We start from the raw sequence: 11041 nt of genomic DNA, 5'->3' as shown, positions 1-11041 counted from the left end.
GTGTGAGTGAGAAAGGTAGATCTGACTCTGTAATTTGCCATCATGAGCAAAACTGGTGCCCAGATGCTGCTGTTTGTAACAGTGAAGGAATTGGGGATATTTGAAATCTTACAACCTGCTAGCAGTAATTAAAACAATAAAAACCCCAGTAATTTTCCCATACAGCAATATGCAAGAGAGGAGAATGTCAATGGGGCTATGAAATGACTTTAAAAGTCTTTGCTGTAAATGGGTAGAGGAAGAATGGCAAAGTTTAAGCTCCTAGCAAAAGTATGCAGAAATGTAGTGATCAAAATGGCTAATTCTAAATAACCACATTTTTGATGACTGATTATGTGCATGTTTAGGAATATATGTATAATGAGTGTAATGGTAATTGAGTAGTATTAAAACCTCTCAAATTGAGAAGTTGTAAATGGTGCTGGGATGGTGAGGGGCCAAACCTAATGCTGGTTAACCTTCCCAAAGAATATCTGGTATTTGCTATAATTCCAAGGGAGAATGCTATGAATAGCACAAGAAGTGGAGCTGTGACACATACCTCTGACATCTTGTTTGTAGGAAGTAGAATTGTCTATTGCAAATGTCTAAGAAACATACCGTAAAATCTTTTCCTCTTATATTTTCCCCTTCTCTTCACCATTCACAATCTTAAATATGAGGAGTATTAATTGGCCTATTTAGACAGTAGAATGTGATGCCTCCCTCAAGGATGACTAGTATCACTGTTGGCCAGTTGACGACTTGGAAAGCACTGGCTCCCACATTTGCTGCAGATAATGGTTCATTCTGGAAATTAAGTAATCCAAACCTATCGAACACATTTTAACCTGCATAAGAGACTAAGTGTCCTTTGTGCAGTGGTTTAATTGCTCAATCGAACAGTTTCTTCAGACAAATGTATTGCACGGTTTAAAGAGGACAGAAGAAAAAGTGTTGCCAGGGTACCCAAGAGCAGAAACTCTGACAAAAATCCCCGCGGGCAGGGCCTAGCACTACTGGCCAAAGGAGAGAGGAAGGAGCAATTAAAAAAATACAACAATCTGTTCTTGTTCAGACAGCAAGATGCAGCACGTGTGCTGGGTGGCAGCCATCAATGAGAGCTGGCTTCCCCATGGGATATGCAGACCTGGACTATCAAAGTAAGCTGGGGCTGGGACAAACAGATGTTATGCCAGACACGTCAGCAGAGCTAGCCTGTTTTGCATAGGCGCCTGATCTTACTTGGCATGCTTTAAACTCATTCTTTTCTGAATCTCAGGGTGCAATATAACCATTATGATTTAATCCTAACTGCTCTGTTCTCCACATGTGATGCAACTCTGGGGTATTACTTCTAACCTACACAAACAAGAAGCTGAGGCACAAGGTGGCGTGTTGCCAGGTGCACAGCTCCTGAGTGTGCAATCTCAGTTGCACGCCTCTGCTTCCCTTCAATGAGAGAGGGAAGAGAGGCTGTGGGAACACTGCGTTACCAAAGTGAACAGTATTTCTCTACAGGTGTCTTATTGACAGTTAGGTAGTGTCAGGGCCCCAAAACTGATGTTTTGAAAATGCCATCCTGAGGCATCTCTGCACAACAGGCACTCTGCCCTCTGGAAAACTGTGTTAGGACAGAGTGGGGAAAATTAAAGTGAATATATGGGCTAGTGGCCCCCACACTGCTGTGGCAGTGCAGCAGTAGGTCAGGCCTTGGCACTGCAAAAACTGCGTGTGATCCTAATTGTGCTCAGGGGCAGACAAGTCAGAGTCTCACTCTTTACATGCAGACCTGGCAAATGGAAAAATGTTTATTTGCTGCTCTGGATACACAATGTAGGAGAAAAGAATAAAAGTGATTTGAACTCCAGTGTGAGAAGTATCACCTGACTGAGCATGATGCAGAGGACAAATGGGTCAGAGGGCCTTACCTTGCCCAGCCAGGAGGGATGGGGAAACATTGGTGAAGCACAGGATCAGATTGGTTAATTATTATTTATTATTAATTTTCTAATTTTCCTCTTGCTCAGATTCCACGATTGCTGGAAATAAAGGCTCCTCTAGCTGTCTGGGTGCATCTGTGACATTGACTCTGTCTTTGAGATGGGGAGCACCCTCTGGTGGTTAAGGATAATCTGACATTTCCTGGGATTGGCACCCATCATGATCGCAAGCTGCCAGTTAAACTGGGCAGGAGTCAGTGCTGGCTCTGTCCCTCCTGGAATGGCTGTTTGGGGCATAAACGCTCTCTCTTTCTAACCCAGGAATTCGAGTTGACCCCATGGGAAGCCTTTTTGCCCTGTGAAAACGATGCAAGGTGTGTGTGTTCTCCCTGCCCTGCTCTTGGGCAAAAGCTCTCATTAAGCCCCTTCTTGCTTGCTTCTGGTGAGAAAGCAAGTAAAGCTCAGTTTGCTTCATTAGTTCTCAGCGGACACAACATCCAACCCTGGCTCTCTTCTTAGGGACTGCTGTTCCCTGCCTCTGCTCTTGCTTCTGTCTCCCAAAAGCACTAGTCTCGCACCCAGAGCTCTCCCCAGTTCAGCTATGGCTGACTTTGCTCTGCTTAGGTGCTAAAGCCAGCACAGAACAGTCCCTTGCAGGGAGCAAAGGAATTCAGCTCAGGTTTCCCGTCTCCTTCCCTAAGTGGATTAACAGGCTGAGGGGATCGTCTCTGCCTGCCTGACTCAATCTTCATTAACTAACATGTTTCGCCAGCCGCAGTCACATCCTGGTTCGCAGAGCTGTTTGACAGGAGTGGATTCCGGCCCCAGCCTCCCACAAAGGCTGCTGCGTCTTCCAAGAGGGTTTTCTTGTTAGCAAGGCTGTGTGGGCTGCCATGGGTGGTGGGGATGTAGGGCAGGAGTGCTGCAAGACGTGCATCCTTGCTCTGTGCAGTGTTCACTTTACAATAACTAACTTGCATCCTCTGCTGGCTGAGAGACCCGCACCCCTATGTAATGCACATGCTGTATGAGTGTCAGAAACCGTTCTGTGTCTCTGAAGGTGTACCCACAGGTGGGTTTTTTCCCCCTTGTGGTTTCCAGCCAAGGGAGGATCCTAAGTATATTGGAATGTCCCTGAAACTTCCATTAGTTGGCTGTCACTTCTGGATGCCTTTTCCTGGGTGCTTGTTGTTAGTCAATTTGAATACAGTATTTCCTAACTAGCTGTGTGCAAGCAACTGACCGTATTTCCTCAGCCTCTTCTCCCTGCTGCTCTGTGGTAGTCATTAATGGCTGTTGCACCCTTGCGCAGGCAGTCATTTATTTTAGAAGTGCTGCTGTTTCCTCAGTCTGGAGAAGACCTTTTCTACACAAGGAAGGTGTGCACTTCAAGTTGCATCAATTTCAAAACAATCCATTTAAACTAGTGAAAATTCAAACTGTGGATGCTTTCCTGCCAGTTTGAGGATGCTTCATTTTTGCTCATTAGATGTCTAAACAGGTTTAGTTTCAATACTAATGAGTGCCTTTTGCACCAGCTTAAGTTAATCTATTTAAAATTGTACCTTGAATTATACTGCAGCAACATTCTCATGCAAAGAAAGCCTTGAGGAGAGGAGGTGAACGCTGGGCATCACTAATACCAAATGCCATTGGGGAACACCTATGATTGCAGCAGTATGGAGGCATTTGGTATCTGTGCAGAGACCTGAATTTACCTTCGTGGGAAAGAGGCCTCCTCCTGGCTGTCAAATGCACGTAAGTGCAGGTGAAGCACTTGTATTTCTGCAAAACTGACACTGTGAAAGCACAGAACATGCTACAGAAATTATTGTGACTGAAAAATCTCAATGGGAAGCGATTCACAAGGAAGCAAATGTTCTCTTTTTGTCACCTGACCATTGTGGCAAGGGAAGCTGGTGTGCCAGCCTCTGAAAGCAAGGTCGACTGGCCGGGAACAGAGTCAAAATGGATTTTTTTTTTTTTTTTCTTTTGGCAAGTTGGAAGGGAAATAAAAAAGGCAAATGAGCATGAAGGGGTAAAGGACACTTCAGACTTCAGAGGATTTTAGAACCTAAAGCATTGTGTTTTACAAATAAGGGATGAATTGAATTTCCCAAACAATGTGTGTGAAAGCACACAAATGAATAACCCAGCACTTATGAATTAGCAGTGTATTTGGTTTGGCCCTGTAAACATTTTCAAGCCACAAGTCAATGGTCAAAGCAGAACAGCTCCCCAGAGAGCCATGGATTGTCTGTGTTGTAGTTCCCTGGGGGATGCCACCCTCTCTGGAGCAGTCACCTGCCAGGGCTAAGTAGTTACCAGTGTTTAATGATGTTCTTCACAGAGTGGGAAACAAAGGTTAAACAAACCCTAAAAACGTAACCTGTCTCTGAATGGGCAGCAAAGGAAGTTTCCTTTGAGTGACCAAGTAAGACCTTTGTTCGAAGGGACACAGATTGGGAGAACAAACCTGTTTTCATATATTTACAAATAGCAGAAATCACTCTGTTATGTGTGGGGAGGAGCAGACTAGGGAGGAGGCAGTCTGAGTTAAGACTCGCTGAACCACTCATGGTTGGACTTTGTGCCTTTTTGATGTTGAGGCTATTTTGGATCACTAATCTTGACAAAGATGATACTGTTTTGTTCTCCAGTCCTCTCCTTTTCAAAGGTTTCCCAAAGCACTTTATGCATTAATGAATTATTTTGCTACCGCAACTGGTTTTGCAGTAGCTTTAATGGCACAAAACAACATATTGATTTGAGACCAGAACTGAGGAAGAATTGCTGCAGAGTAATGCAAGATACAGAGGTAGAGCAGGAATAAACTCAGAATGTTGAATGAGATGTGTTTAAAGCAGTAGTTCGCTGTCTGCTCCTGCCCTTTTCATCTCAGTCTCTGGCATCTCATCAGTAATGAATTGCAGGGAGACACAAACTGACACAGTGCAACCTGTACCACTCACATTATCTGTTCAGTCTCCATCAGTGACCCTTTTGTAATGCTACTCTTCTGCAGCATCTTTCAGTAACAAATTCTGGTGGTGGTTGGTAGTTTTCAAGTTCCTCTGTGTGGCCCTCTGACCAGAGCCAGAACAAGAGGGTAGTTGCCAGATCTGTCTGTCTCTGCAACTTTTTTTTTTAGCTAGTGGTGAAGGGTCAACTCTGAATACTGAAGGGAACTCTGTGATTTTAGGGAATAACTCCTCTTCATCCTCCAGTCTGGGGAAGCAATAAGAAATTGCATCAGAAAAGACAGTACTATATCTTGAAAAGGAATTCTTCATACAATATCAAGAATTCTGTATTCCATGCTGACTTTTAAAATTCACATACTTCCTCCTCTTTAATCTGCTAGTCCTTCCTTCCCCCTTAAATTTAGGATGTTCAGATGAGGTTTGGATACAGACTAGACTGACATGCTTTCTGTGCAGTTAGGATCTGCATGTAACTTCAGGGTTGCTTTATCAGCTGTGGATTGGATTGAGAACGTCTATTGGGAGTTTCAGGTCTTGGTTTTCTCATTGGAGGTCCTTCCATCAGGCAGGTCTGTTAAATGCTTGCTGAGTCCCTAGAGACACTTGATCTGTGTTTAAAGGGAAGCAGCTGAACCACAAGAAGAGAGAAACGGCTGTGTACTCAAGCACTATTGCTCTGGAGGGATCTTACTGTAAGCTCTGCAAAGCTTGCATGGCAATCTGGGAGCCTGGGGCTCTCTATGTGCTGCATCCCAGTGGAGACCTGTGTGATGCTCTTTCTAGCTTTTCCTGCTCTGAGAAAGACAAGTTGATGGCTCCTGGATTCTTTGGGCATGAACTGTCTTTAACTCTCCTGAGGCCTAGGCAAGGAAAACCTCTGGAGGATTCCAAGCAGCACCTTCCTCCTGCTCCCTACTCCTCTTTAAGCTTCCCCAGTGGAGACACCCACTGGGGAAGAGCAGGAAGTCCATAAATAAGTAATTCTTTCTGTCTCTCCTGATCAGTCCAAGCAGCTGTGATTGCTCCTGAATGCCTAGGTTGCTTTCTTCTAATGGCTTTTAAACCAATTTCACCCTCGTCTGATGACCCAGCTTCTCCTCCTATTTTTGGAAGAAAAATTTCTTCCTTTAGAGAGATGGTTTGTGGGACTATTTATATTGTGTTTCAATAGTTTTGGCTGAGGTGAAATAGTACAGCAGTGCAGGCGAAGCTACAGTTTATAGGTTCTACTAGGCTGCCCTATGCCTTATTCTGACAAACTTCTACAGGGCACCTCCCAGAGTATTGCAGCTAGCATTGACCCTTGCTTGAGAGCACTGGACACATCTGGTGCTTGTGGACATCCCACAGACATTTAATAACTCTTACACCACTCTAAGACACAGCACTTTTTGGGGTCTGTTTTACTATTGGGAGAGCTAATCACTGAGACATCTGATTGCTTGCTTACCCTTTGCCTCACAGTGTGTAGGTAAACATTTGGGAACATAAATTAGGAGTGTAGGCTCTCACCTGTGGGTTCAGCTGACCTACAGCATCGTGTTAATGGGAACTTCACAGCTTGCCAAATATTTAGGGCTTATATTGGTGCACTTGTACTTTGTAGAGATGGACTTTAGTAGCTAAAAAAAAAGTGGTCCCTACATAGCAAGTGTACAGCTAAATCTAAAGGTGCTTGCTTTGTATCTTAGTGCAACCCCTGGAGATATTCATTGCTCATCTGGTAGGTGTCATCTAGGTTTGTCTATGCAGATGTATTCTGTGTTTCTGGAAGTATTAGTACTGCTTCCGCAGGCAGAACATACCTGATGGGCAGTAGGACATGCAAGGCATTTTCTGAACATACTTACAGTGCTGATCAGGTATCTTATGTGATGTCTCCTAGTACAGTCTTGTGCTGCAGGCTAATGATGGTCCCCATAGTGCCTTCAGAAGAGGCACTAGTCTAGCTGGGTGGAATGAAGATGCCATTCCTATGGTTATAATGCCAAATAGGCTGATTCAAACCAAATGATTGCTGGCTACTCAGGGCTAATCACCTACATTTTTGTTTGTTTTAACCATCCTGCTTGACCAATGAGTTTAATGACTCTCCTCATGAAATGAACCCCTGGAAGCAAAGTGGTCTCTTGAGGTAGTCTTGCCTGGTAGCTTCTGCCTCACAAGCAAGGCAGGGCCCTCCTGGGTGCCATGTCATTGGCTGTTTGGCAGACCTCTGTATGTGAAGCAGTGACAGTCTCTCTCTGACCATCTTCCTCCTGTCCTGCTTCTAACTTCTTGGTACTCTGAAAAAGCAGTGCTTTTAACAAGGAGCAGTGCTGTCCCCCGGCTGTGTGGTTCCCAGGCTGAATCTGGTAACAACAACTTCTGAAAGTTGTATCATAAAGGCCTACTCTTTGCTGAGCTGCTGACCAAATGAGTTATGAAATACTGCCAAATGTTGAGGGGCAAGGTCTAGAAGATTGAGTACTACTGAGTTCAGCTGACTGTAAATATTTAGTGGAAGATGGGTATGTTCAACAGAGGAGCAGATTGGGGAGGCAATAGTAGTCTTTGATCATTGCTAAAATAAAGGTGTTGAAGAGATGAGCAAAAAACCAAACCTGGAGTTTCCTTTGTAAGCTCTGTGGAGATCAAGGGGACCTGTTGCTAGGAGGCTGCAGCACCAAAGTCACCCTCGAACTCCATGGGACTGAAATTTGAGTTTTTCTTAACAATGGTACTCAAAGCAATCTTTTCTAATGCAGCCACAGGACTGGTAAAGCTGGCAACATGCGACTTTGAACGATGAAGGTATTTTTTCTGAAATCCAGTGATGCATATTCCACACAAGAGAGATTGCTATCTTTTGGAGTACACAGTGCTGCATAACAGAAGGAAGACTGAGCTAGTGAAGCTTGTCCTTCCTTTTACATAGAAAAGCTTTTTTTCTGGTAACCAGCATCCATCTCCCTGCGACTGGCTTACCCTCTTGATACTGTATGTGCATACACTGTGTAGCTAATGCAGATGTGCTTCTATAGTCCTGAGTTGCCCTCCCTCTTCTAAATGAGGTTTTGTGGTATAGGCAAGGATTGCTTTTCTTTTTCCATTTCTTGTTTGAAAAAGTACCACAAAACCATGATCATTCGTGATCCATAGGCACAGTGTTGGAATGTTAATGACTTGTAGACAGAGCAGTGATTTCCTAACGTGTTTTACTGCAGGTGTCTGAATGAGATAGTTGATGGAGCTCAGAAGTTAAAAGTATGTTAAGAAGCTTGGGATAGGGCTTTTTGCAAAGCTGACTAATCAGATAATCTGTCACTGCAATTTGCTCTTGTCTAGAAAGTGAAATAAATGTAGTTCAAGTAATAAATAAACACAAGAGGGAGTTGTGAAAAAATTTGTATTGTCATCCAAACACCGAAATTAGTAGAGAACAAATTTTCAAAATGGTCATGTGTTTAAGTGAGCTGTTTGGAGATGCAGAGCAGAGGAGACTTGCAGTTGTTGTGTTGTTGATACAGTGTGTCAGAAGGAAGCCAGCTCTAGAGGGCTGACACTAGCCAAAACCTGTAGCCCCTTGCTGTTAGAAACTGGAATATTCTGAGGCTGGAGAAGGTGACCAGGAGAGCAGTCCTGATCATCTGATGATCTTTGCTTTTTCCAGACTGTTGTGCATCAGGTTTCCTAATGTCACTTGGGACCTGCAGATTCATCTCACTGTTAAATACTTTTGCATAGATCCACTGCCGGTGAGCTCCTCTGTATTTGGCCTGGTTGACCTGGTGAAGCCAATAAGTCTTCTATTGACTGTGCCCAGATGAGGCCAGATGGAGGTTCCTGTAAGGAAAGGATGGTCTTTAATCCTTGCTTTCTTCATCCCTTATACACTGTGTGAAAAGGTCCTTTCACTGCTTTGCTTCTTTAATTGCCTACATCACTTTGCAAAAGGACTGTTACCTACTCAGACAACCCAGCTGAGAGGAAATTGCACACTTATGCACTGTTTTTTGTCATGTCACAATATTCAAACTGCATGTGCCAAAAATGTTTTAATTCTTTGCTTGCAGCATAACAGTAAGTAACTTATTTGTCATGACAAGACAGATACTTCTTTTGATCAGTTTAGTGAATATGCTGGTACTGTGAATATTGGGGTCCTGAGAATGCACGGTCTTGGAGAGAGAAACAGCAAATCATCTCCCCAAATTAGAGAAATGAACATCCTCTCTTCTTCTGATCTCCCTCCTTGGCTTTTTTTAGTACAAGACTTGAAGCTAGTGTACTGAAGTAGGAAAGCTAAAGGTGAAAAGATGCTGTTTGACTTCACATCCCATCTGAAAGGATGAACCGCCATACTGGGAAAGGCATGCTTGTGATGCCTCATGCTGGAGGGCTGGTGACAGCTAAGCAGAGATACTTCCAAGATTCCTTGAGGTCTTGTGTTCCTTCCTTCCTCCTGGAAAGAGGCAGGAAAATAGGCCAGCTACTGCTCTGTGGACACCTGGGATCATGGATAAGGAAGGATTCCTTTCTGCTTTGCTGCAATTTGGAAAGAGGTCAGGAAATAGCAGTGAATGTGCTAGTAAATGATGCGTAGCTGCCAGTGTGAATAAAACCACTTTCCAGTCAATATCTTGGTCATGTTCAACCACAGTAGCCCAACTGAGCGTTAGTGTAATACATCACAGGAAACGCATCAGCAACAGGTTAAAATTTGGATCTGGATCACAGCTCTCCATCGAAGTAGTCTATGAGATCCGTCTACTTCCGTAACTACCTGTCTTTTCTGAGGAAGGTTTCTGACTGCTCAGTTAAACAAGAGTTAGGCAAGACCGACTGAGAACTATATTGGCAAAAAATGAAAGCAGATACACTGCAGTATTTCTGGGCAAGGAGGATGAAAGTTCCTATCAAATATCCCAGCAGCTGATGATGCTAGAGAGAGCAGAAGGCATAATCCTCGCTATATAATTTCTTCTCCTGCCTCTCTATATGTTTCTTACCTCAAGTTCTTCCAAAATCTGGAAAATTATATCTCTCTGCCCATTGTCTTTATTCTTTCCCATTTGGTAAAATACTCTGTGCCTGCCTCTTAATGTGATGCCTTGTTTTGAATTTTACAAAAATTAGTGTGGCTTCACCTGGTTGGTCTTTGTGGGTGTATGCCTCTGCATGTGTAGGTTCACCTAAGATTTCAGCAGGAATGAATTCTACTCTGGAATAGAGTCCTGCTATTAAGACAAAAGCAGGTATAGAAGAACACAAACCAGCACTGGCCTTACAAAAATACAGGTTATTAAGAGAAAGTCTTGACTTTTCATTGACAGTGTAGGGACTATGTTTGTCTTATCTCAGAGCTCCTAAGACTGTTGTATCCAAGCACAGAACTTAACTGTGGAAGAGAATTCTCATTCAAAGGAGGACAGTAAGGGTTGAGACACTTGTATTCGGACTCTTGCTCTGCTACAGATTTGTGCAGATTCATCTGGGGCAAGCCACATAACCTCTTTATGATACAATTTGGTAGTCTATAGGTTGAGAATTAGAACACATGTTTTAAAGACTAGGAAGTGCTTGAAGCATGTTCAGATAGGCAGTTATATAAAAATTACAACATGGAAACTATTTCGTGCTTAAATAGATGTTGATCTTCAGCAATGATGGTGGTGATACCTTTTAGATGGAAGCATGTTGTTCTTAAGTCCAATTTTTTTTTTTTTTTTTTTTTGGCAGGGGGAATGGGAAGTATGTGGAGGAGGAAATCTATTGGAGTTTAGTAGAAAACAAGACATTGCCTTTGATGGGGAGAGCAAACTGTTTTGTTTGGGTGTAGTAAGGGAAAATGGACTAGAGCCCAAAATAAAAAGAAGCCTGTTTTGGTCTCATGGATAAAGTCTGTATCTGGCATAGCTGTTTGCTGTGGAAGGGGATATATGTGGGAGTGGTGAAACCCTACCAGTGATCACAGACCTGTGCTCAGGGGACCTAAGTTTTTCTCAGGGTTATACTAGCCTTGCAAAGCAGAGGGATCAGGGCATGCAACAGCGACTTGTGTGAAATCCAAGCAATACTATTGGCCTCAAGTGTGAAAGGGCTGTCTTCTAAATTTATCACAATGACCCCTCTCTAACTGTTTCCTTAAATGAG

Source organism: Strigops habroptila, chromosome 4, assembly GCF_004027225.2.
Source record: "Strigops habroptila isolate Jane chromosome 4, bStrHab1.2.pri, whole genome shotgun sequence".
NCBI classification, from domain to species: domain Eukaryota; kingdom Metazoa; phylum Chordata; class Aves; order Psittaciformes; family Psittacidae; genus Strigops; species Strigops habroptila.
This window is presented reverse-complemented; position numbering follows the sequence as displayed.